General features: G+C 39.9%; 1 long non-coding RNA gene across 2 annotated transcripts; it reads left to right on the top strand.

Annotated features, from left to right (window-relative positions):
• Window positions 1-234: 234 nt before the first annotated feature.
• On the top strand, window positions 235-26,655 carry LOC135199306 (uncharacterized). Of its 2 annotated transcripts, none has more exons than XR_010311044.1 (4): window positions 235-364; window positions 6,035-6,163; window positions 19,634-19,714; window positions 25,058-26,655. It is a non-coding gene; the product is annotated as an uncharacterized LOC135199306 (long non-coding RNA). The 2 variants fall into 2 exon arrangements; XR_010311045.1 differs by lacking the exon at window positions 235-364 and adding an exon at window positions 537-632.
• Window positions 26,656-27,344: the final 689 nt, after the last annotated feature.

Below are 27,344 nucleotides of genomic sequence, written 5' to 3'. Positions count from 1 at the left end.
CAAATCCTGACATTATAAGTTAAGCTATAAAACTTCAAATAAGTTATTTAAAAAGAAAAAAAAAAAGAAAAATTGTTTTCGTTTTTACTCGACTCTCCGTTCTGTCTTGAGGTGGGTTTGCGGCGACTAGGAATCGGCCAATCAGAATCGAGCATTTGGCCAAAATCCGTTCTGATTGGCTGATTCATCAGCGTCTTAGAGACTTACCGGATGTAAACTATGTCTGCTGCCTGCACGTTCTTTGACAGTTCACGTTCAGGCTTCAGCGCCTTCGGTGCTCTTGTAACCGCCAACCGGCCTTCGGTGACCGATGATGTGCTGTGTTCACCTCCAGCTCGTTCGACTTTGCCCGACGATATGAACAGTAGCAACATTATATTTCATTTGTGACGTTATATTTGCGTTGGTTAATATAATAGAAATTGCAGTTTCCTTCAGTGTTGATTGTTTATTCACAATTTAACATTAGTTTTTGTGGGTATAAGACAGGAAAAGGTAAAAAGTTGTGATGGTGAATATATTCATTATATTCAGGTGGCATCCATAATGGCTCTGACTATCCTCGAGTGACAGATATAGTGACGATTGTTTTCTTGATAGTGATATAGGATAGTTACGATCAGCCTCAATAGGTATAGTGTTGCTGTTTTGCTTGAGGGCCATGCTACTACTATAACCCCCTTTGGTAATACACACCGGTCAGTCCATTTTACTGTACCTCCTTTTAGTCTTCCACCTTACTATGTACTTTCCACCCTTTCCCAACAGTTGATTTATTAGTGCAACTAGGCTGGCCATTTCCAAAGTTTTTTTTTTTTGTTTAATTTTGCCAGCACATACTTTTACCTATATTAAGCATGTTGAATGAGGAGTTGAAATATAAAAAAGTTGTATAGCTAATATGTACAAAATATACTTAGTGTTTGTCAAATAGCCTATCACTATAATGTAATGAAGAGGGTGTCCATAAAGTCCCAGTACCATTACGAGTATTTATTGCTCAGAATGTTAACTAGAGGAAATGTAGAACATTCTAAAAAAAACTGCATTACTCTATGTTATACAGTTTCTGTGACATATGTTTTTTGAGCAATAAATACTTGTAATGGTACTGGGACTTATGAACACCCTGTATGTTACACGATACATATATTCACACAGTATAAAGAATTGAAAGGGAGTAGTACCATTTAGAAGAGTTTTAGGTTGGCGAGGAGTCTTTCTTACATGGCTGGACTCTCTTCTGAGAAGCTATTACAGATTTGGAGCTCTGCTCTAATTGAGTCCACTTGCAGATGGTTTCTATCATTTCTCCAAGCTTTCATTGTTGAAAAAAACTGGTTTGTTTCAGACAGGCCCCAAAAAGAAGGGCAAATTAACGTCGTGCTTGAGGTGGCGCAGAACGGAGGACATACTACTGCTCAAAAACAGGACTGTCCTGCCTGAAGTAGGACATCTGGCCAGCCTAATTGCTCAGCTGCTTTGAGAGTTTCCTCCAATTACACCTTTCAGACCTTTTGCTGTCAATTTCTTGTTTCGGTGCTGAATGACCTCATAAGGCCCCAGTGCTTGACCTTTGTCCTAAATTCTATACTATTCAGTTCATAATAATATTGGTGTTATTTCATAAGAAGCTGGTATACGTATAGTGTTATTTCATAGTTAACAGCTAGTATGTAGAGCAGGTTAGGGAGACTGGTAGGTGTTTTGAGTTTCATTTCATAAATTGAGTCCTGCAGATCTTTTCTTGATATCCATTGATGTTTGGGGTGGTCCAGGGGTATGAAGCCTCCTCTCGGCCAGGTCAGGGCCGCAGCGTCATAAGTCAGGTTAGAAGTAAGTTTCTGGTTTGGTCAGGATACGGTGTTCTAGGAAAAGGTTAGGTTTGACCTGTTTCTCAAGCCTACCCATTATACCCAACAATGCATCAGCCCCACATTGTTTAATTTGCAATTAAATTGTTTCAGCCGTCAGCTTAAGATAGTTTGATTTGCATGGCAGCAGGAAGTAGGTAATTTTCAGTATTGTAGGACACCCCGCCCTATTAGGGATAGTTTTGTCCTAATCAGTGTTTCAAACCAGTCTTGAGCTGAAGGCTGAACAAAGCATACACAAGTGAAAGTAAAACAATAAAAGATGGCAAAATTCTCATTTTCTTGATAGGTTTATCAAATTGTCTCGCCTGCACTTTTTCTATATTCTTCAGGCAAAAAATTATATCAATCATGGATATCTTTGTGTGGCTGTATCACATGGGAGCTGTATTCTCAATGTCCAGCCATGGAAATAGATCTAGATTTTTCCTTTATTAAAGTTATGCTTAGTAAAACTTTTAAGAGTACTACTGTACTCTTGAACTAAGGTAATTACACAAGGAAAAGGTTATTTCCTAACCCAAACTGTATGTCTTTGGGTTTGTGAGTGTTCTCAACAGTTCATGAATATTGTCATTATATTGTAGCCAGTTTATACAGGCAGTCCCCGGATATCGGCGATCTGGTTATCGCCATAAAATCTGTGCTTTATGGCGCTATAACAGGCTGAGTTCCAGTTAACGGCACCATAACATACCAAACAGAGACGCCATAAATCGCTGAGTATCGGTCAATGGTGGTTTAGGGTTATCGTCAGCCCATCGGGAACGGAACCCCTGCCGATAACCGGGGACTGCCTGTACAGTTAATTAGCATATTGTAGGAACTGCATTGTAGATTTCTGCCAAGTTATCAGTAAGTTTCGTTTTTTTCAATTAATTAAGATTCTTTTGTGGCCTGTGGCTTGATGTAAATGCTTGTTGAACTGTTGACTATTATCCAGTTTCACTTTCTAAACTGTCAGAATGTTCGAATGTTTCACAGTAATTCGGAACAACTAGAGGAGCAGAATGCTTAGAAATTTATGTGAAAGTGCCATCATATGATTACATACAATGTAGTATGTGTTATATTTTCTGTAGTATTGAGGAATACTATAAGATTTACACATGCTACAAGGATGTAGTAGTACGAATTGTTGTAAATTCATCCAAATCTAAAGCATGCAATGGGGTTTGATGATTGTTACTGTTTTTTGAGATCTAGTAGAGACTATACTCGGTTTTTTTCCATCTGTCCACCCGCCTATGGTAACACTGCGTCCTGGGCTTTAGGTAGTTACGCTATGTGTAAGTTTTAGGTAAATAAAAGGATATCTGTGTGAGGACCAGAGATTAAGACAGGTAGCTGGGTACTGATGATTTATTTACAGACAAACCGAGTTGACATAGACAGGTGCGGACGGATATGTAGTGCAGTCTCGCACCGCAAACAGAAATGACTCCGAGACGGTAAATTTGTGTTTTCTTACAGACATTCATTTAGATATAATTAAGCGTACAAATAATGGAATTGCAAGTGTTATACATCGGCGAAAAGGCCGCGGAACGCTCTATCGGATGAAAGTAAGAACAACGCGACTTGACGATTGGTTACAATGAAAATAGGGAGAAAGCGTTGTCCTTACAAATACTCCGCCCCAAGACAATGATTATGGAGTAATTATTGGATGACAATCTTGGAGGCAGGGGGCGACCCCGTGTCGTTGTGGCACTTGATGTGGGGCGTCCTCGAGTATAGTCCTTCGGTTTTGCTGATCGACAGGATGCCTCCCCTGGCGGTAGCCTGGGGGGTTCTACTGTATGCCGGGCGACCAAAACTGCGAGAGAGAGCTGCATTGTGTGTGGTGGTGGAGTGGGACAGGCCGTGGGAATCCCCAGGTGCAGCAGCGGCGTAGGTTGGGCTGAGGAAGTCCCCAGCGCGGCAGCGGCGTCCCGCGGGCAGAGTGGAACCACAGGTGAGCAGCGGCGTCAGCAGGTCGAGGAAACCCACAGGTAGTGGCATCGGCAGGCAGGGGAGGCCCACAGGCGTGGCAGTGGTGTTGGTGGGCCGAGGAGGACTACAGGCGGCGGCGTTTGAAAAGGTGAGCAGGTTCACAGGTGTAGCATCGACGTCAGGAAGGCCGAGCGAGCCCCAGGAATAATGGCAGCGTCGAGGGTTTGAATAGGCCCACAGGCAGCGACGTCAGGGGGCCGAGCAGGCCCACGTGTGCGGCAGCGATGTCGGGTGGGTAAAGCACGTCCCTGGGTATAGCAGCAGTGTCGGCAGGCAGGGGAGGCCCACAGGCAGCGACGTCGGGTGGGTAAAGCACATCCCTGGGTGTAGCAGCGGCGCCGGCAGGCAGGGGATTTCGTCTGGGGACTCGCAGGTGCGACAATGGCGCCGGGGGAAAAACCGAGGAGGCCTGCAATTGAGGCGGGTCGAGAAGATATCTGGCGTCCCCCGAGTGAGACAAAGGAGGCCGCGACGTCGGATGGATGTTTCTGAACCGCCGCCTGAATTTCGTGTTGGGTGACCAGCACCCAGCTACCCGTCCTCGAAATAAATGCCAAAACACGCTGGGAAGCAGTGCCGTGATTAGTCCGTTAATGGCGTTGGTGTCGTCCTCGCAGTGGAGTTTTCAGAGACCTAAACTGTGGCGCCGTATTGAGTCCGTTAAAGGTTCTCTGAAGGTGAGCGGCCGTAATTAGTCTGTTAAAGGCTGGGCCTAAACCGCTGTGTCACCAACTCCAGGAGGTCACCAGTTTTGAGAGGTGGACAAAGAGGCAGGTAGAAGTGTACTGATGATTTATTTACAGACAAACTGAGTTGACATAGACAGGTGCGGACGGATATGTAGTGCAGTCTCGCACCGCAAACAAATGGCTCCAAGACGGTAAATTTGTGTTTTCTTACAGACATTCATTTAGATATAATTAAGCGTACAAATAATGGAATTGCAAGTGTTATACATCGGCGAAAAGGCCGCGGAACGCTCTATCGGATGAAAGTAAGAACAACGCGACTTGACGATTGGTTACAATGAAAATAGGGAGAAAGCGTTGTCCTTACATCTGGGTGTACATTTGTAACTGAAAAGTGTTTTAATAATTTACTGTATGCGAATTACACCGCTAATATTCGAAATAGGATATTATTATAATTGTTAAATGTAAGCTGAATGTAACTATCCAAAGCCTGGCACTCAGTGTTACCATACGCAAACACCAAAGGCTGGTGGACAGATGGAAAAAAAACGAGTATAGTAATGCTTATATAGGTCAGCTGGGGGTAGATTGTATATTGGAAGTAGTACTGTTTTTGTTTATAGTGTTGATGATGGTGCAAATTAGGCATTGTTTAAGGTTCGGAGCGAGTACATAACTGCGAGAGAGTACATATCTGCGGACCGCTGATTTTCTTGTTGATGTTTGCTGTCAGTAAGAACGTAGCGGAACAGCGCTTCGCACCTTATCCACATATTTACATATTCTTGGCAAGAGGTATTGTTTCACTGCACATGTTAGCCTCAGGATTAAGATCAACTGGTTACATAGATAGGAGCTGTAACTGCTTACCGCAGATATGCAAACTACCCTAAGGTTCTTTGCAGTGTCCCTTTCTTAGCTGGAACCTCTTTCTCATTCCTTTTACTCTAGACTACCTCCATTCATTCTCTCTCTTCCATCTTACTAAACACACACTCCTAACAATTGTTGCATGGTACGACTGTGAAGCAATTTCCTTTTCTGCACTGTGACCTCAAAGGTCCCCAGTGCTTGGCCGGTTGGCCAAAATCTTGTATGCTTTCCATTCCATTCTAGTTGTAGGGAGAATTGCCTTTATAATTGACATGTGTGTCAAATGTTACCTGTTGAATTTTATTCCAGCATGTTCATTCCCTCTTATTCTCCTCATTATAAGTTGTCAAACTTAACCTTGGCCCAGCTCCTATTTCCAATTCTTATTCCTGTTTTGAGTTCTTTGGGCAGACCTTATGATTCTAATGTTATTGCTTGGTATTGGTAAACTATTGTAATGATATAGACATTATCTGCTTTAGGTTTAGTGTAGATTGAAAATTGAACTGAAATCCTTATTCTCTGCTGTTTATTTTGAAGAATAATCCAATTTTCTTATTATTTGAAGAAGACTGAAAGTTTCCACTTTTTTTATTTCAGGTATATCCTAAGACAAAGTATGATATGGGTGTCACCTGAATACATATTCTTCGGCGTTAGCGAAATGGGCCATCAAATTTCCGGGAACTTTGCTCTGCAGTTTTCGACCTTATTTGCGAAATGCCTGTAGTAAGTTTTTCTTCCCTTTTAAATTATTTATATTCCAACTGCAGGTATGATTGTGTTGCAGATTACTTTGGAAGAAGCGTGTTGAGGGAATTAGAAGAGATAGGTAGACAGTGGTTGAAAAGTTAAAATGTAAAAGAATAAAATGAGAATTTATCCTCATATAGTACATCAAAGATGTGTTATATTTGTCAGTCCTTAGATACCCATGAGATTTGTCAGAATCAGAGAAAAGGGATGAGGTTGGTTACCTTTTTTTAATTTTGCTGTCTTGATGTAGAGAAGGGAGATGGGTAGGCGTGAGGAATAATGCCATCCTTTCCTAGATGCCGTATCCAGATGTAAACAGACCTTATGCTCCTAACCTAACTTAAGGTGGTACCTGACCTGAGCAGGGGTGGGGTCTTTTTTTTTCCCCTGGACCCCACCAAGTAATATTGAACATCCTGTCACCCCTACATACAGTGGGTCCCCCCCCGTATTTGCGGGGATGCGTACCAGACTCCCCCACAAATAGTTGGAACCTTTATAAAAATGCTTAAAACCACCTATTTTGTTAGTTAAAACTCAAGAAAAACCCACTACAAATTTTTCTAATAGTTTTATAACAAAAATTGTGTTTTATGCTAAAATTTATAAAAAAAAACCAGGATTTTGTGAATACTTCTCATAGAAAAATACTGCGAATAGGCAAATTTTCCACGAATAATGGGAGGAAATGTTCTAGAGAGTAATCCATGAATGTGAGAGTCCGTGAATCTGGAGAACACAAATACAGGGGATCCACTCTCCATACTACCCATTTTACAATTGCAAAATATCTAGGGACACATTTCCTGTCCTAAGTGTTCATTGCCAACGGATGTCGTGACCCCATTGTCCATCTTTGGAGGGTGCAATCAGTCCCTCAAAGCCTCCAGTAGTGGGAAAGGAGGATGAGCTCCTGTAGTTAAATGGCTGCCGTACTTTAGCATGCTGGTAAATTTTTAGATGAAAATAAGTTGTTAGTTGGATTGATTTAGTCAGGGTACCTAACAAAGCAGTTCTGACAAAGTGATTGCAAAACTTTCTTTTGCACAAGAAACCTCATGGGGTTGCTAGAAGGTTGCAGACAGAATTGAGGACCCATTCATCCCTTGTTTGGATTTGGAATTGAAAGACAGCTCTGTTGCAATCCTTTATAATTATTCAATTTTATTTTTAAGTACAGTGGCATTTCAGGGTCTTGTATTTTCTGCATTTGGTGTTTTTATCTAAAGTTGGGTAGAATAGCATTTTGAGACAATAGCATCTTTGCTACTCTTATCTTTAGTTTTCATTTATTAACAGGTTGTGTAGGTGACCCCTTATGGGGCTCTCAAAATGAAATAGCCTTATTGAAAGCCTTTTGACACAAGACACATTGTCCTTGAGAGCATGGCATAAGGTGCCTCATTTTTTTATCACAGTGAAAGATGTTTTAAATGTGCATTTTCTGAAGCTAACTGGTTACTGACTCGTTCCCTGATCAAGTTTTTTGTTTTTTGATTGGTTGGGGTCTGGAGTCAAAATGACAGAATGGCCATGGAACTTTAGGGTGAGCTTAGTTTAATTGCATCATTGGGGATTCCATACTGTCTTCAGGACTTCGAATGCTTGATAACAAGTTGTTTCACTAATAATACAATATAGCTGTACATTTTATAAGCTATGTTCAAATCAGCAGTCAAAAACAGTACTACTGTAATGCTATTTTACCAATCATTTCTTGCTTTTCTGTCAGCTATCTCCTAATTATGCATACTGTCCTCCGTTGATACTGTGCGTAATTTTAATCTTATTGAAGATATTTTAGAACAGGTTTGCTATATATGTGGAATAGTGTACAAAAATTGACCTCTTATCATCACACCTTGAGGCCAATTACTTGGATCACATTGTACAATACTAACTGTCATGGACTGCATGGATTTGCACAGTCGACTTTGGAGCATCTTAGCCTTTTGTTTTATATTTTTGTCTTGGTTAAAGCATTCACTTCTGATGGGGTTTTTATAGTGTAGAAATTTGTAGGTTAATAAACATTACCTTTATATAATTTATCTAGCCCTAAATCCCCCAAAACCGCACCAAAATTTGCCACATTGGCAACCCAGTTACCTCCTATTCTGTCCGCCAGTTGGCAACGCTGCCATTGACAGTTACAAAACCTTCCCTGAAAATCAGTTGTTAACGAGCGGCCGTGTTGTTTACATCACGGCCGCTCTTTATAAATTTCCTAAACCTTTTTGTGCCTTTAAAGCTTTCATTAATTGTTTATGCAACTTTATGTTAATTACCACTCATGTATAATATCCACGAAATAGTGAATTAACTTTTATTTCTATTGTGGTATTTATATTATATTACGAAATTTTGCGCGACCCGGAATTACGTGACCTGTCCAACAGTCCAATGGATTGCCAAGATAATTCGATGCTTCTTTCTGCCAGCAACATCAGGAATTGCCCGGCTTGTTGGACAAGGATGAGTAGCAGGGAGTATGAACCCCATGACTTTGTAGCTTTTATCGTGGACAGGTTTGTGACTTGACTTATCGTTGTGACTTATGTAAGCCTTGGTCTGACGAAGACTTGACGACTTAGCCTATATGAAACATCAAAGAATCTTGCAGCGTAACAGATTTATTAAGGAGAAAAAGAAATCGGTAGCTAGACCTGTATCTAATGATTTCCTTGATTTGTGCGCTCATGGTTCTGGCTCTTCGGTTTCGGTATCGTGTGATTCCGATTCCGAATTAATTGATGCTTTGCCACGTGTACAAATGGTAAATAGTGAAGTCGTTTCTGATGTTGATTCAAAGGTTTTGGCGATGGAAACTAGTTGGAAAAAAAAGTTTGAAAAATTACAGCTTAGTTTACCTAGATAGAGACATTTCAGCTAAGTTTAACAAGCTGTCAGAGAATTTTGAAGAAGCTTTTACTAGAATGTCTAACACTTTTCAGATTCATTTTCAGCTCCTCGTCAGGTACCTGTCAACAGCACCATGGGTAACGGTGTGACAGATACCCCGGCTTGTGAACCCCGTCGTGGCGAAGGCCTAGGGGGGATCCTGTCTGGGCAGGTGCCTGACGATTCTTTAACCAATATGTCCCCTGTTAGTCCCGTAACAGGGCCAAAGGGCGCTTATTTAGGAGAAGAGGGGGAGGGGTATTAGTGTTAGACCTAAGATAGCTAGTCGTCAGGATCTTACTTCAGGGGAAGTTTCTCAGTTAGGATCTGACGATGATGATGACGTGGATTCGTGCGATATTGATGTTTCTGTGAACGGCGGTCATGATGCCATGTTCAAGAAACTTTTTGATTTAATTTTGAGTTTTCTTCCTCAGGTGAGGCCTAAGCAGAAGCAGCCTCTGCCTCGTTGTATTACAGAAGGGATTTTTCTTGACGGTCCTTCCTGGTCGCAGGAATTTTTAAGTTTTTCCCTTGCTCAGAGGTTCGCGAGAGTGAGGGCGGATGTCGTCACTAAACTTTCGAAGGTGATCGGGGAAGGGAAGAGGAAGCTCTCATCTCTTCTACGACACCGGAGAGGAGTTTATCAGGTGGCGGATGACACTTCATACTCTCGACCCCCAAACCAAATCCTGATTTTGTCGACTTTGGGGTCAACCTTTGCTTTCCAAGGCTTCGGTCTCGGTCTCAATCGAAGACGTTATTGCCATGGAGTCTGTTATGAGCCCCTTACAAGAAGCTCAATCCTTCAATATGTGGGTCCTTGGAGGCCTTTTAATGTATATCAAGGACTCCGGGTTTGTTCCTCCCGATGCTCCTCTTTTTGAGAAATTCTGCTCGTCTATTTCAGTTGCTTCTGTACATCAGAATGAGCTTGAAGCTTCAATACAGGCCTTTCTTGTTTCTCTAAGGCATAGCCTGTGTTTGTCGCAGTTACCCTCCTCTGTATTGGAGATTCAGAGAAACCATTTGTTGTCCTCTTCTCCTTTTGGCGATTCCCTATTTGATGTATCTGAGGTTTCGAAGGAACATCAAGGTGATGCCTCTTCCAAAGCTCACTGGACCTTATCAAGGGCTTTTTCCTCTGGTCTTCCTCCCGTTCCTTTAAGGAGTAAGCGTAAATTTAGTGCCAGATGTGTACCTTCTGCTCCAGCCCAACAACCTCCTCCTTCTGGCTCGTTTTACCAGTGTACATCTCAGGTTTCTGGCACCTCTGCTTCCTCCTCTGGTGCTCACTCTTTGAAACGCAGGAGAGGTTCTTGGCGTGGCTCTAAGGGCAGGGGAAGAGCTCAACCTCCAGGTGTACCACCTTCTTCTCCTTGCTTCTACGTAAGAATTTTCGGAAGTAGGTGACATTACCTCGCCCGGAGACTACAGTAGGAGCTTGTCTCTCTCGCCATTGGTCAGCTTGGCAGGAGAGAGCAGTGGATGCTTGGGTGGTGGAGGTCCTGAAGGTAGGTTGCGAGTTCCCTTTTGTTTCCAGACCTTCACTTTCCAATCGTCCTCTCAAGTTCAGCGGTTATTCCCCGCACTCAATCAGGGGTCAAGCCTTGGAGAAGGAGCTTTCGGCTCTCTTGGAGAAGGATGCCCTAGAGGGAGCTCCTCCTTCTCCTGGGTTTTACTCGCGGGTGTTGTAGATCTAAAGGCCTCGGGTGCCTGGCGCCCCATCATAGATCTTTCGGTCTTGTACAAGTTCATTCTAAAGTCCAAGTTCTGAATGGAGACTTCAGACTTCTTTCATCCATCAGGATGGGGGACTGGATGATTTCCATAGATCTGCAGGATGCTTATCTGCAAATCCCCATCCATCCGAAGAGCAGACCTTACCTTTGGTTTTTCATGGACTCGGGAGTTTTCCAGTTCAAGACCCTTGGTTTCGGCCTCACCACTGCTCCACAGGTCTTTTCTCGGGTGATGGCTTTTGTTTCGGTTATTCTGCATCAGTTAAATGTAAGGATGCTTCGATATCTGGACGATTGGTTAGTCCAGGCCGAATCTCTAGAGAAATGTCTCCGGTCGAGGGAGATATTTCTGTTTCTTTGTGTCAAGTTGGGCATTCATATCAACTTCAACAAGTCCAGTCTAATCCCTTGCCAGATCATGACTTATCTGGGGATTGTTTTGAATTCCCAGATTTTGAGGGCTTCTTCTCCCGCTCCGAAATGGATAGACAGCTTCTAAGTCTGGTCAAAGAATTTTTATCCTCCGTAATGCAGCCAGTTTCTCTTTGGAGGACTCTCCTGGGCCATTATTCATCCCTCATCCAACTGGTTCCCAAAGGTCGTCTCAGAATGAGGTCCCTTCAGTCGACACTTCGCCAGTCGTGGGATTTAGTTTCAGAGGACACGATAGTCTCCTCCTCTCCACAACGTTGGAAGGATCTCCGTTGGTGGATGCAAGTTCACCGCCTCAAGTCAGGGACATTTCTTTCAGTTCCGCCGGACTTAATGTTTTTGGTCAGACGACTCTTGATCAAGGTGAGGGCGCGCACTGGCTCCGAAGCCGCTTGGCGGGCCTTTGGTCAGAGGAAGAGAGGATCATGTCAATAAATTGGAAGGAACTAAGGGCAGTGTACCTAGGCCTTCTTTCACTTCAGGATCAACTGTTGGAGTCGGTTGTCGCGATCTTCGTCGACAACACCACAGCAGTCTCGTACTTAACCCTCTTACGCCGACTGGACGTATTTTACGTCAACATTTTTTGTCTCCCGTGTGCCGACTGGACGTATTTTACGTCGACTTACAAGTTTTTCTTAAAATTCGCGGAAAAATACTTATAGGCCTACCAGTCTAAAACTTTTGAATCACGCGCCTTGGGGGATGCTGGGAGTTCACGGATCAAGGTGTTGTTTTGTTTACAATCGTTACGCAGGCGCGCAAGCGCGAATTTCTTTCTTGCCGCACTAAAAAGTATCTGACACATCTCAGAAATTATTTCGTCACTTTGACATAATTTTTGTACCATTGTAAATTAGCTGTTACATGAAGTATTATATATGAAAATGTGCGCATTTTTATGTAGAATACAACAATAAATACTCATGATGTAGCTTTTATCAGTTTTTGAGATATTTTCATATAAATAACGATAATTGCCAAAATTTTTCAACCTTCCGTCAACTTTGACTTTACCGAAATGGTCGAAAAACGCAATTGTAAGCTAAAACGCTTATATTCTAGTAATATTCAATCATTTACCTTATTGTGCAACTAATTGGAGTCTCTAGCACAATATTTCGATTTATGGTGAATTTATGAAAAAAACTTTCCTTACGTCCGTGGCGGTAACTTCCGAAAAAAATCATACGTTGAGATTGTGGTAATAGTTTGCGGCCATTTTAAAATTAGCCGTTATATAAAGTTTTATATATGGAAATGTGCGCAATTTCATGCACAATACAACTAAAAACAACCCATGGTTGTAGCTTTTATCAGTTTTGAGATATTTTCATATAAATAACAATAATTGCCAAAATTTCAACCTTCGGTCAACTTGACTCTACCGAAATGGTCGAAAAAACGCAATTGTAAGCTAAACGCTTATATTCTAGTAATATTTAAGCCATTTACCTTCTTTTTGCAACAAATTGGAAGTCTCTAGCACAATATTTCGATTTATGGTGAATTTATGAAAAAAATAACATTTTCTTACATCCGGGCGGTAACTCTTCCGAAAAAATCATACGTGCGATTGTGGTAATGTTTGCACTATTTTAAATTAGCCGTTACATAAATTTTTATATATGAAAATGTGTGCAATTTCATGTAGAAATACACAATCAAAATAATTGAAGGTTGTAGCTTTTTCTCATTTTTGAAATATTTGCATATAAAATTTACGATAAAATAGAAAAAAAAAACCACGTTCGGTCAACTTTGACTCTACCGAAATGGTCGAAAAACGCAATTGTAAGCTAAAACTCGTTACAGTCTAGTAATATTCAGTCATTTATCTTCATCTTGAAACAAATTCGAAGTCTCTAGCAAAATATTTAGAATTTATGGTGATTTAAAAAAAAATCTTTCCTTCCCTCCGCGCGCGGATTCTCCGCCACAAATCTCCGAATACGTACGTCCCATTCTCGGAATATTTGCTCCGTTTCATATTAGGCATCTCATAGAGTTTTATATATGAAAATGTGTGCAATTTCAGTGAGAATAAACGAAAAATATTTGAAGGTTGTAGCTTTTCTTATTTCTGAAATAATTGCATATAAAAAATATTATAATAATAAAAAAAATTCGACCTCGCGGTTCAACTTTAACTCGTCAGATATGGTCGAAAACTGCAATTGTAAGCTAATACTCTTACAGTATAGTAATATTCAATCATTTGTCTTCATTTTGAAAGAAATTGGAAGTCTCTAGGACAATATTTAGATTTATGGTGAATTTTTGAAAAAAATATTTGTTTACGTCCGCGCGTTACGAATTCATGCATTATTTTGTGATAATATTTTCTGTGTGTTGCTTTTATTGTTTTACAATGTGTTATATACCAAAATGATTGCAATTTAGTGTACATTACAACGAAAAAAAAGTAACTTGTTACCTTTCACCGTTTTGCGCACAGCGTGATTTGAATACAATTATATATGAAATTTCGTTTTTGCGCTATCATATATCGCATTATTTATATATGATAATGATAATTTTTTTCATTTCTGAGGTTGCATACTAAACTTCAGGCAATGACAAAAAAAAGGAGCCAAAAATACTCTAAATCTTGAAAACTGAAGCACGCTGTGATTTTTTTGAAAAAATATTTTTCTGCTCCGCGCTCACTCCGAAACCCCTCCGGCACACTGGAGACAATTTTTTATTTACCGCTCCGGCGTAAGAGGGTTAAGAAACGAAGATGGCACACAGTCGGACCTTCTCACTCAAGAAGCGCAATCAATCCTGTGTTGGGCAGAAGACGGGGATTATGTTGGTCCCTCAGTTTATCCTGGGCCATCACAATGTCTTAGCAGACGCCTTGTCGAGACCGAACGAAGTTGAAGGGTCGGAATGGACACTTGCCAGGAAGTCTTCGGCAGCCTCAGGAAGAAGTGGCCTGTCACAGTCGATCTATTTGCCACCCCACTGAATTTTAGGTGCCAGATCATCTTTGCCTCTTACCAGACTCCTCAGAGTGCCAGGACAGACGCTCTTTTGCAGGACTGGAAGGACCTTCAACCCTATGCATTTCCTCCGTTCGCTCTGGTGAGGTCAGTCCTCAACAAAGTGAGAGCAACCAAGCGTCTGGATCTCACCTTGATTACCCCCTTCTGGCCACAAAAGGAGTGGTTTCCCGACCTACTGGAAGCTCTGGTGGAGCCCCCATTCGTCTGACAGAGAGACCAGATCTTCTCTAACAACCCCATTTTCATAGGTTCCATCAGAGGCTCCACATGCTCATCTTCATGCCTGGAGACTGTCAGGAGATTCTCCAAGCACAAAGGGTTCTCCCCAAAGTGGCGCGACAGTTGGCCGACCCAGTCTGCAGTGTTCTCCTCCGACATGGGACATTAATAAAGTCCTTAAAGTCTTTAGGTTTCCTCTGTTTGAGCCTCTGAATACGGCCGATTTTAGGGACCTCTCTTCTTAGCCAATATTCCTTGTCTTGCTGGCTACAGCCAAGAGGGTGGGTGAACTGCATGCGCACTTTTCTGGTTGCTAGATCTGGACAAGACATGATTTTGTCATACCTTCCCAAATTTGTCACAAAGACTGAATCGTCTGATAATCCCATTCCCAGGTCTATCGTGCTGAAGTCGCTGGTCGACTTTGTCAGTAATTTAAATGAGGAATTAGTTCTTTGCCCTGTTAGGGCGCTCTCATGCTATTTACGCCGGACGAAGGACATTCAGGGTCGTCCCCGTCATCTGTTTGTTTCACTCTGAAATGTCAAGAGACCTATATCAAAGAATGGTGTATCCTTTTTTCTCAGAGATCTTATTATATTAAAACTGCTGGTTCGGCTGCCTGTGAGGGCCAGACGCCGAGAACACACAGTATTAGAGCAGTTGCTACATCAGCAGTTTTTATGAAGAACGTCTCGGTCGCCAAGGTGCTTGAGGCGGCGACTTAGCATTGTAATTCTGTTTTTTGCTTCCTTTTACTTGAGGGATATATCTCTAGTTCTAGGCGACCTTCGTTCCTTGGCGTTGGTGATGGCAGACAGGTCGTCAGGCAGAATTAGGTAGTCTTCCTGTTTTACGTTTGGTTGGTACCTGTATATTATTTCAGTGTTCCCCCCGTATTCGCGTTCTCCAGATTCGCGGACTCACACATTCGCGGATTTTTCTTTGGAATCTATCTAGAAATTATTCGCGGACGGACTCGCCCATTCGCGGAATTTTCCGACGAAAATAATCACTAATTAGTGTATTTTAATGTTTATTTTCATGACTAAATACATTTTTATGATACGAAAATGATTTACTAATTTTCAAAATATTAATTTTGATTAATACTGTATTAGTAAGTTTAATAAAAGTTTAAATGATATCACATAATAAAAATAATAATTCTCTCTCTCTCTCTCTCTCTACTACATGTATGTTTTTTTGTATGAATAAATGATTTATTATTTTCCAAATATAATATTAATTTATACAGCAATAATATCAATTCATTAAAGAAAAATACCATAGTGAAATAGTAAGATTTTAGCTTATAAAATTTAAAAATTATGGAAGAACGAAGGAAATCCCAGTCAGATTCTTTCTCTAACTCAAGGTACTAAAACTCAGATATACGTATCAAGTTAAGTGACCGGAGGGGGAAGGAGCTGATTTGTGGCTGCCTCACGTGGGCATGAAATTTTCACCCCCCCCCTCTCTCTCTCTCTCTCTCTCTCTCTCTTTTACTGAGATGAGAGATTTTTATGGTACATATATGCGTAATATGTTTATTAATATTTTCAAATAATAATAATAATAACTGTAATTACAAAATCATATGTGAAAGTATTTTACAAATACTACGATAATCTCTCTCTCTCTCTCTCTCTCTCTCTCTCTCTCTCTCTCTCTCTCTCTCTCTCTCTCTCAAAGCGATGTATGGATATAAATTCATTAAAGAAAATACTAAAGTGAATTAGCAAGATTTTAGTTTATAAATAAAAAGAATTACGTAAGAAGAATGAAAGAAAATGCTCATTACCCCGCATCTCTCTCTCAGAATTCCAGTAGCAAGCCGAGTTGGCTGGGGTGGGGTCCCAACAACAGTGCTGCCATATCTTACGATAATGTAAACTCTCTCTCTCTCTCTCTTTTACTGAGATGAGAGAATTTCTATGGTACATGGTGTATGTTTATTAATATTTTTGCATAATAATAATAATAGTAATATAACTATATTCAAAATTCATATGTGATAGTATTTTAAAGAAGTACAATAATCTATCCACTTCACTCTTTTAAATAAGGACAATCTCTCTCTCTCTCTCTCTCTCTCTGCTATTGGCTGTTTATATATTTCTAATGGTAAAATGTTTAAGATTACTTTAAAAATGATATTAATAATACCAATTCAATGGTATATTTGATGTGGAGGAATACTTTTTAAATTTTAATAGACATTTGGTATTTGTGACTTCACATTTCCATTGTTCCACTGTAAAAAGAAAATGGATGTCTCAAATAGTAACAGTATGAAAGAAAACGTGCATGACTGAATACTTATGGGGGGACTGAATTATTTTCACATACGTAACTAAGTCATTCAGTACGTACATAGTATGTATTTATGTATAAACATAAAATGTAAGATTTACTTTAAAATAGTATTAATAATATTTCAAAGATTAATATGAACCATAATAGGATATTTTATGTATATTTGATGAAGGATGGTCTTTAAGGGATACTTTGGTATTTGCCTGTTTAGGATAGGGGTTTATGAGCATTTTTAGAGGGGGTTCCAAACATTCGCGGATTTTAACTATTCGCGTGGGTCTGGTACACATCCCCGCCGAATATGGGGGGACCACTGTAATGGGAATTAGGCAGTTTGGTATTTAGGTGTTGTTGATGACAAGGACTAGCTGCTAGACAACTCATGCTGCTTCCATTGTCAGTGTGACATGGGACCAGCCACTGGGTTGTTGGGACTGGCGACTATGCTTCTCCCAAAGTCGATGCCGACCTAGGACTAGCCACTGGTTCGCTTGTCCTGACGACTCACGCTTCTTCCATTGTCCTTCTGGATAGGGAATTAGTCAATGGATCGTCTGCTGTCATCTGGTGACTCATTCACCATCTACTTTTTGTCTCCCCTGTTTTCTCGGAGTCATACACTCGTGCGAGATCAGGTGACATTTAGTAGCCCTGAGTTTCTTGTTGACGACGTCGGTTGCGTTAATACACAATCCGATGATCGTAAACATGAGACCAGGTTGGACTGCCGGCACTCGTCCTTCGGGACTGAGTCTCCTTTTTGCTCCCCGCCCCTTTCTCTTGGCACCAGAAAGCTCGAGTCAGGAGTTGCTCATGAGCCTATATCGCTGGTGGCAACGTTGGGTTGCGTTGATACACCCCCAATGTTTGCTTGGCTTTGAATCGCCCAGGCAGTCCAGGCACTCATCCTTCAGGGAAAGAGTTGTCAATACCCGCCCCGATCCTCCCTATTGGCGCCAGACATTCGTGAGAGAGCAGGTGTTGTAGTGCTTGATAAAGTCATCGGGGTGCAGCCTTGCTGTCCTCATTTTGTCTGACTGGTCACCTGACTTTAGTACAGACTGACTGACTATACACTTACTCCTTGTCCTTTACTACCGCAGTTCTGCGGCATTATGGTAGGAGACTTTGAGTTCTTAGTATCTTAGACCTCGGGTTGAGTTTTTAACTGCCTATGATATATATTTCTTTGATTGTTTTATGTCCTATTCTCTCTGAAGGGGAAATTGTACTCGGATTCCCTCCTCCTTTTCAGTGGTTAATTGGGCTAGATAAATTATATTAAGGTAATGTTTATTAATTTGGAATTTTTATTTAAAATTAATATTAATACTTACCTGTATAATTTATCTAGTCCCACCCATCCTACCCCACGATCTGCCTCTCACAACTGATTTTCAGGGAAGGTTTTGTATCTGTCAACGGCAGCGTTGCCAACTGGCAGACAGAATAGGAGGTAACTGGGTTGCCAGTGTGGTAAATTTTGGTGCGGCTTTTGGGGATTTAGGGCTAGATAAATTATACAGGTAAGTATTATTAATATTAATTTTAAAATAAAAATTCCATTTATAACTGCTGCATTATCACAATGAAAAGTATGTCGTAGGCTACACAGTTTTATGTAATTGCGATAGAAAAAGTCAGTGTTTGCTTAGCTAATCTGTGCATGTGTGTAAGCGGTCATTTCTGATATATGTACTGTATTTGCCTCATATTTCACCAAATTTTAAAGGCACAGCAACCCTCTTCCCATAATGAAGTGAACCGTGATTCATAATTCAGTAAAAACTTTAGGAGCTAAGCAGTCTCTATACTAGATGCTGATACTAAGCATTTGTGGGTTAGAACTTTGACCATGTTTAAAGAAACATTGGGTTTGTATTGTGACTTTCCATATTTTTAACCTAATCCAGATTTCAGTTTATCACTACCTGAACCACTAGTTGGTTGTTGTGCATAGGCCTAAGGTAGCCTATATAGGCTGGTTGAATGCCCTAGTCCTTTGAGGACCTGAAGTTATCAATGTCATTCGAATGTGTTTTGTATGATCTTGGTATATTTTGTGTAGTATTTAGGAATAATATATGATTTACGTATGCTGAAATGTTGCAATGTTGTGAACTGTAGTAGTCAATCCATCTAAATCTTTTAGATGATTTCACTCGTGTAGGAAGATGCAAATGAAGGAACTGTACTCTGCCAAGTTGTAATATATAGCATTAAGCATTCAGTGGGGTTTGGTTTTGGTACTGGTAACTCAACTGTTGGGCAGATTGTACATAGTACTGTTTTTGTGTATGGTGGTGAGGATGGTGGAAATAGGCGAAACTTAAGGTTCTTTGCAGTGTCCCTTTCTTAGGCCCCTAGCTGCAACCTCTTTCATTCCTTTTACTGTAGACTACCACCATTCATTCGCTTTCTTCTGTCTTACTTTCCACCCTCTCTTAACAATTATTGCATAGCACAGCTGTGTTGTACATGTTACAGTGCCAGGCCTTTGGCCTCAATTCTGTATGCATTCTATTCATATCACAACTGTGAGGCAATTTCCATTTCAGCGCTAAATGACCTCAAAGGTACCAGTGCTTAGCCTCTGCCCTAATTCTTGTACGTATTACATTCCATTCTAGTGTTTGGGACAATTGCTTTCCTGGGTATTGGTAAATTATTGTAATAATATATACAATGTTGTTTGCTTTAGATTTAGTTATAGAAGAAAAACTGAATTGAAATTTGTATTATCTGATGTTTATTTTCTAGAATGCTTCAATTTTCTTATTATTTGAAGGAGACTGAAAGCATCTACTTTTCCATTTCAGGATGTCAGCTGAAACATTCCATGACTAGATTTATGGTAACAAAGAAGTTACCATTCAAACCAGGCGTATTTCGACCATTTGGTAAATGTCTGTGTTAAGTTTTTTTCCCCCTGCAACGATTTATATTCCAAGTACATTGTAAATGTATGTTTGTTGTACAGATAGATTATGAGGAAAGAATCGTTTAAAGGACATTGAGAATTAGGAAGGGGGAGAACAGGGACCTATTGCAGACATTAGGCTACATGACGCTAGATATGTTGTACTGTGCTACTGTCATGCAGTTTTAATGTCAGTGAGGGTGTTATTAACAGTTTGGGGAGTGCAACTTGTTTTTGAAGGAAAATAGAACCTAAGAAAAGTTAAAATTGTGGGGAATAGTTGATAATGACCTTGAATGGAGTTGGTAAGTTGATAATACCTATAATATGTATGGTTTAGTAGGTTGTCCTTGGTCATAATCATTAGTAGGTACATGGCCTAGGTGAGATTGGTGTTGGTTCAGATTCTGGTAGAGGCAGTTGGTCTGAGAGTAGGATCCTGGCTTTCAAGCATTGGTGTTAAGAACCCCAGACATTTTAGTATTTGCTATCAAGTTGCATGAGAACTTGCAAATTTTTCAGAAATTCCTTTTCTAATGAATGGGGTGTCATTCTTGATTGACCTTTCAAACCTTGCATTATATTGTTTAGAGTTTTGGAAGTTATTTGTGCTGTTTCATTCACTAGATGTGTTGTTGATTTATTTCACATGTCTAGTATATTTTCCCCATATCATATTTACTGTATTTGATTGCCCTCCTCTATAAATCTACATTCGAGGAATTTCCCATAGATTTGAAAGAGGTTGCTGGTGGATTTCTTTCCTCTTCACCTCTAGAACTGGAGTACCCTATATGGCCCTCTGTACTAGGTTTCATCTCAGTGGACCAACAACCCAGTGTGGCATTTAGGGGAATGCAGATTATCAGGGTGATCTTTGTTGCTGTATTAATGGTATAATTTTTTTTAGAGCAGGAATAAAGATGGGCTTCTTTAAGTATGCAGTAACTTTACTTTTTCTTGAGCTGAACCAGTTAGATCTTGTACGAAGGAGAGAACCTTAGGCTAAGAGAAGAAAAATAACTGTTGAACACTGAAGTTTGTCCATATATTTTTTTGTTTTTAAACCACCATGTGCAACACATTTTTTATTATTCTGTTATAGACAGTAGTAGCAGAGAAGACTTACGCTGTAGGTAACTGCTAATCTCATTAGATGAGGGTGGGAAATATTGAAGTAAAAGTCCTAAAAGAAAGTGATGAAGAAACAGATATTAGAAGGAATTTGATAGTGCACACCTCCTGAAGTTATTTTGAAAGGAAGGCAGTTTTTTTTTAATTCTTTGGAAAACGTATACTTTGAGTTGAAAGAATTAATTTGTCAAAGTTTGAAGAAAAATAGGATGCAAATTTAATCCGTTGTCCTTAACATACCCCAAGGTCTTAATTGTATTATCAGTCTGTAGACACTATTGGATTTGTCAGAATCAAGAAAGGGATATGGTGGGTGACCTATTTTAACCCTAATGGACGGCATGATCATATGAGGAAACTTTAACAGGTTTTGAGTGATGGATGGATTTCTGAAAAATTTTGCACATTCTCATGCAACTTGATAGCAAATACTAAAATGTCTGGGGTTCTTAATACAAAGCTTGAAAGCCAGGATCCCTTCTTTCAGACCAACGGCCTCTCTACCAGAATATGAACCAAACCACCATCCTTACCTAGGCCATGTACCTACCAATGTATTATGACAACCTACTAAACCATATATGAGTTCACATATTGATATTAGGCTCCAAACGATTTGGATGAATATAGCGGGAAATGGTCATATCACTCCAATAGTCCATAGATTACTTGCTGCATCTGTAGTAGCTCAGCACAGGATTGGGGGAAGGGGGCCAGTCATCAGTAGAATATATTGCCCTCTGTATCCCGTGATATCTTTTTATATATTTGCTCATAAACATACTCGGGGATTGCTGTTGGTTTTAGTCCATCTTTTATGATAGTATGTCAGCTGTAATTGTAATCTTGCAAAGAAAAGTGGCAAGTAATATTAGAAAAAACTTGTAGACCTCACAAAAGTTACTGCATCTTCCCATCTCGGTAAATCTCATAAATTTTTTAGAATGAATATACTCAGAATTTGTTTATGATTTTAGGTCTTATTTGTTGATTTTTAAATTATTAGAAAAAACATGTACATAAAACTTGTTGAAATTTATGAGTGTTGGAAAAAGAGGCCTTGCACAGGGTTGTAAATATTCACTTTCAACTTCCTGTAGAAGGTACAGAAAATTTTTTTTTAACTTATTTTCTTACACCAAGTGCATTTACATATCATCTTCTTTCCATTGATGTGTTTTTTCTTAAATCGATTAAACTTATAGTTTGTCTGGTGGATATGGGTGCTTAATATAACATATATGTATTTAGTCTGTCCTGTGGGGGATAGTTTTGCAGTGGCAAAATGTTGTCCAGAGACAAAGTTCTTATACCATTAATGTTCTGCCCTAAGGGATGTCTTGACCACAATTTGTAAGTGGAAATGACTGGTTGGTGGATGTAGTACTAGTCTAGAGCAGCAGTTCTTAACCTTTTTATGACCACGCCCCCTCTAAGAGTTGGACTTTTCTTTCACGTCCCCCTTGCATCTATGATTCAAATTCCCTCCCAAGATTTAAAGGAAAGTAAAATAAATAATGAGAAAGAGAATGGGTTTGGAGGGATAGGGAGGAAGGCCAACAACTACAAAACATGGTCAGCCCAATAAGCATAACTAGAGTAGTAGACTCTAGGAAAGTAACGTTATAAGGCGACACTTGCATTTTTCATAAACTTCTGAATGTTAGTTCTTCACTCTTGGTAAGATAATAATAACTATAGTTAGGGATGTTTTTTTTTTTTCATTTTTCCTTAGGGCTCGCGCCTCCCCTGGAAATTGCTGATGCCCCTCTAGGGGGGCACCCCCCCAGGTTAAGAACCACTGGTTTTGCTCATTAGTTTCAATTTGTTGACCTCATATGGGGGTAGTGCAGTCAGTGAACCTCATGTGGAGCACTGTAGGCATTACTTCAGGTTCTTTGCAGCGTGCCTTCCTTCAGCCCCTAGCTGCAACCACTTTCATTCCTTTTACTGTACCTCCTTTCATATTCTCTTCTTCATCTTCTTTCCACATCTCCTAACACTTTGAAGTTTTCCTCCTGTTACACCTTTCAAACCTTTACTGTCAATTTCCATTTCAGTGTGATGATCTCTTAGGTCCCAGTGCTGGCCTTCCTTTGGTCTAAATTCTGTATTCAACGCAACTACCTAAGCTAGCATACATGGGCTGGTTGAATACAACTGTTGTTCATTTCTGTAACATATTGTATAGTGTCTTGAGTAAGTTAGGAGTGGTCAGCACCCATACCATCATTTGTTGGATGCATATTGTGTGCAGTTATCCATGCATTTATTTGTGATGGTTTGTTAACTTGGCTGTTGCGATAGTTTCCCCGTGATGGTTGGTAGAATCTTGGAGTTTGCCTCTGAACTGTAGCCTTCGACAATGATAATAAATTGAAGATCCTGTCAAGATTTGCTCAAATGCTGTACTTACAAGGTGTCATAAGTAAGCTAGTTGGAATTAAGAAATTACTTTCATGCTTTAAGTGCACCCTCATCACATCATTTCTGATTGGTGCGCACGTATCTGGTGTGTCGCCAAAGTTCAAGAGTAAATGCTTGACATATGTTCTGGTTTATCTTCCTATCACTGGCGCTAGACTGTTACCCTGTGCCGATATTACCGTTTTTGGTTTGGGTAAATTGAAGTGATACATCTTTCTTTATTGTACAGAGTGAGTGTGTAGACTCTCGGTGAGTAGTATTATATCAGCACCCACAGTACCTTCTAGTGGCTGTGCAGAAAATGCCCGGTCAGATATGAATTGGTCAGTGATCATGCAAACTGTGTAATACACTCAATTTTTTTCTGAGTATGATATGGAATTTTTTCCTGAGTATGATATGGAGAAGCTAATCGTTGAAATGGTAGTTTGGACTGGAATTCCCAAGACCAATTTTAGTTCTCATTGATGGGCAGCAGTTGCAAATAACAGTACCTCGCATCATTGTACAATATGAGGGACGCGGGTAACAAACTGCTGCGTAAAAGAAAGCCAAATGATATAGTACACCATTAAGGTTGCTCTGTTTCATATTTTAGAGAATTTGAGAATTGGCACCAGCCTTTGACATTACCAGATGCTGATGGTTTCTGTATCATTGTTAACAAAAAGGAAGTAAATTTCATCATATTGTATAGAAGGCACTGAATATTTAATGCGCCTCAGTGGCGTGGTCAGTATGGTGTTGGCATGCCACCTCAGTGGCCGCAAGTTCGATTCTCGGACATTCCACTGAGGGGTAAGAGATGTGTATTTCTGGTGATATAAGTTCACTCCCAACATGGTTTGGAAGTCACGTAAAGCTGTTTGTCCCGTTGCTGAATAACCACAGGTTCCATGCAACAGAAAAGCACCATACAAACAAACAAAACTGAACATTTATTGCCCAAGGATCCTGCCCAAACTATGTTTCATCTTAAAAAGAAATAGGATAAGGTTTTGTACTGAAATGAGATGAGGGAAGTTGGTTAAATGTCAGAATATATTCTTGTAGCTGTATAGAAAGTGATGTCATTCATGGTTTTTTGCCTTTTAGGAGGAAAGTGAAGCAGAATAGTACCATCAAATGCTGGGCCTCTACACATCATACTGACATGTTCTCTTTCTTCCATCTTTCTTTCCACCCTCTCCTGACAGTGCAACTGCAAGGTTTTCCTCTGTTACACTCTTCAAACCTCTATACCTTTAATTTCCGTTGCAATGCTGAATGACCTCGTAAGTCCCAGCACTTGGCACTTGCCGAACCTAAATCCTATCTTTCTATTCTATATTCTAACCAAAGGGAAAAGGAGCATACTGATCTGGGCTCCCCCTCTCAGTGGGAACAGTAGACTCACTCACATGAAAACAAAAAAAACAATAAAAACTGTGTGCAATTCCCTCCTCCATCGAAGCAAAGAGCTCAACTAAAACCCCATTTTTGGGTTTTGAGCACAAATAACAAGGTTTATGTATTCTGTGAATAAAGATGTTTGAAACCTGTTCTTTGCTGTTAGAGATGTCTTTATACTATTTTATTTATACTTGAATAATACTGGCTGTTTTTCTTGTATTCAAATAAAAATTAACATAAAATTAAAGGTTTTCGTTCAGAAACAATACGAGTTATTAAGGCAAAACAGTATTTTAAGTAACAGCATTATTTTGTTGTAAATAAATGTCCAACTTACAACCTTGAATTTAATCTTGTTTTTTCTTTACAGAATAATTGAAAATATACTGTCCATCCAAGTCGTCACCCACATCCAAGTTATGAGTTTAGTGTATAGGACCAAAACCTGTTTACTGTTCACCAGAAGTACTTTTGCTTCCAGCTTCGATTTACGCAACGCCAATTCTAAGGTCATTGGTCTGTGTATCCATAAGTTGTCACATAAGAATAACTGGCTTGTGTGTATTTTACGCGTGATGTATCTGCATTCGTATTCTTAAGTCTGGTTTTCCTTACATGAGGTTCAATGTTTGAAGAGTTTTCTCCATATAGTTTTATACTTTGTGCTTTTTTAGTCAAGACTGATGTGGTTTCAAACCGTCTTGCCTCAGCTTCCTTTCTCATCCTTGTAGACGTAGTGTTACTACTACTTGCTCTGATTTTCAGTCTTCAGCTCTCCATTGCCATCTTCCAGTATACAAACATTATTGTAAGACTTCTTTCTCTGACTCTGCTCTCACTTACATTGATCCCTTTCTGTATTTCCCATTACCTTCTGTTACTTCTGTCGAATGACCACCATATTCTTTGGAAGCTTGAATTTCAGGTTAGGGGACCTTGTGGGCTTCTTTTTTACGAATAGGGTTCATCTTCTGAATATTAATAATAATAATAATGATAATAATAGAAATAACAACTGGACATATGCATACACAAACTCCTAGGGGCCTCCCTGTAATTTTCTCTGTGACTGATCTGGATGGGCACACGTGATTTCAAATTCTGTGGCTGTTTCTACCACTATATTCCCGGAAGTTGTAACATCATGATAAAGTTCCAGCACTTGTTAAGTAAGACCTTCTTGTGCCCTTTGCTGTTGTAAGGTCCCATCTAATTGCTTGTCCGGGTACTTGGTTGAATGCTTTCTCAAGACATACCACCGTATCACTTCCTTTTCTAACATGTATCTTCTTATGTAGTCATTGATTTTAAAAGATATTTATTAAACATTTTTTCCATCACCCATACTTATCACACTGTGTTTCAGCAGTCTTAGTTCCTCGGACGAGTGGTTTTCGCGCTCGGCTACCATCCCGGTGGCGCGAAGTTCGATTCTCGGCTCAGCCAAGGCAGAAGCAGAGGAATTTATTTCTGGTGATAGAAATTCATTTCTCGACATAATGGGGTTCGGATCCCACAATGAGCTGTAGGTCCCGTTGCTAGGTGACCATTTGGTTCCTAGCCACGTAAAACTATCTAATCCTTCGGGCGAGCCCTAGGAGAGCTGTTAATCAGCTCAGTGGTCTGGTAAAACTAAGATATACTCAACTTCAGCAGTCTTCCTCTTCCTTTCTATTTTGATCAGTGTAGTGATGTTCTTTAACCTTTACCTGTAAGTCTTGTGATTCTCTCACTCCTTTTAGTGCCACTTGGATAATACTGTCTTAAGGTACCTTACAATGTTCCTCCTTGTGTCTGACTTGTTCACATTTGTATACTGTATGAATAACTTGATCATGAAATATATAAAAAAAAATTTCATGGCATTTGTATACTGTATATGTATTTCTTGGTGTATATTTGTAGGCATTTATTAATTTTCATTACGTCTATTCCACGTACGACATTATGTCCTGATAGTTATGGTGTTTCAACAATTCTCCTTGTATTTAAATAAGGTACATGTATTGTTATCTATTCGATTATTCATTATTTTTTCCTTTCATAATAAGTGATCTCTTCTTTCTGTTTCCCATTTTCTTCTGATGCTTCTTTTTAAAATATACCATATCCTCTGGAAGCTTGAATTTCAAATCGTTGGCTTCAGTGACCTGTTTGGTATGGGATAGGGTTCATTTTCCGAGTAACATGATAGTAATTTCAAACTACCCATAAATGCAAGAAATGTTTGCTCATTTTGAGTAGGCGTTTATTTGCTCATTTTGAGTAGGCGTTTATTCTGGTTGTTTTGGGTGCTTTGTTTATGTCCTGAAGGATTTCTCCTGACCTCTTCAAGAGTTGCATCCTGTTTTGATATCTGTAGTGATCCCTCTGTCAAATCAAGATCCTCCAAGTTCCAGTTCTTTCTTTTCATCCAGAAGAAACTGGAAGCATTGCTTTACTGTTCCATATTGTTTTTTTTTCTTCTATTTTTTTTCCTGTTCATTTATATGCATACCGTTACGTTATCCAAGACGCATTCTTTTTCTGGTTTCTTATATGCCACAGCACATCCTTACTGAGCCACTTGCCAATTTACCTCCTTCCTCTTCTTCTCATAGGCCTTGCTTTCCTCTTCAGCTTAGTCTTTGCCAGAATTTGGAGTCTCGTGTTATTTC

This window comes from Macrobrachium nipponense, chromosome 25 (assembly GCF_015104395.2).
Source record: "Macrobrachium nipponense isolate FS-2020 chromosome 25, ASM1510439v2, whole genome shotgun sequence".
In the NCBI taxonomy this organism is placed as follows: Eukaryota; Metazoa; Arthropoda; class Malacostraca; order Decapoda; family Palaemonidae; genus Macrobrachium; species Macrobrachium nipponense.
The sequence above is the reverse complement of the archived record's forward strand: the minus strand, read 5'-3'. Positions and strand labels throughout refer to the sequence as shown.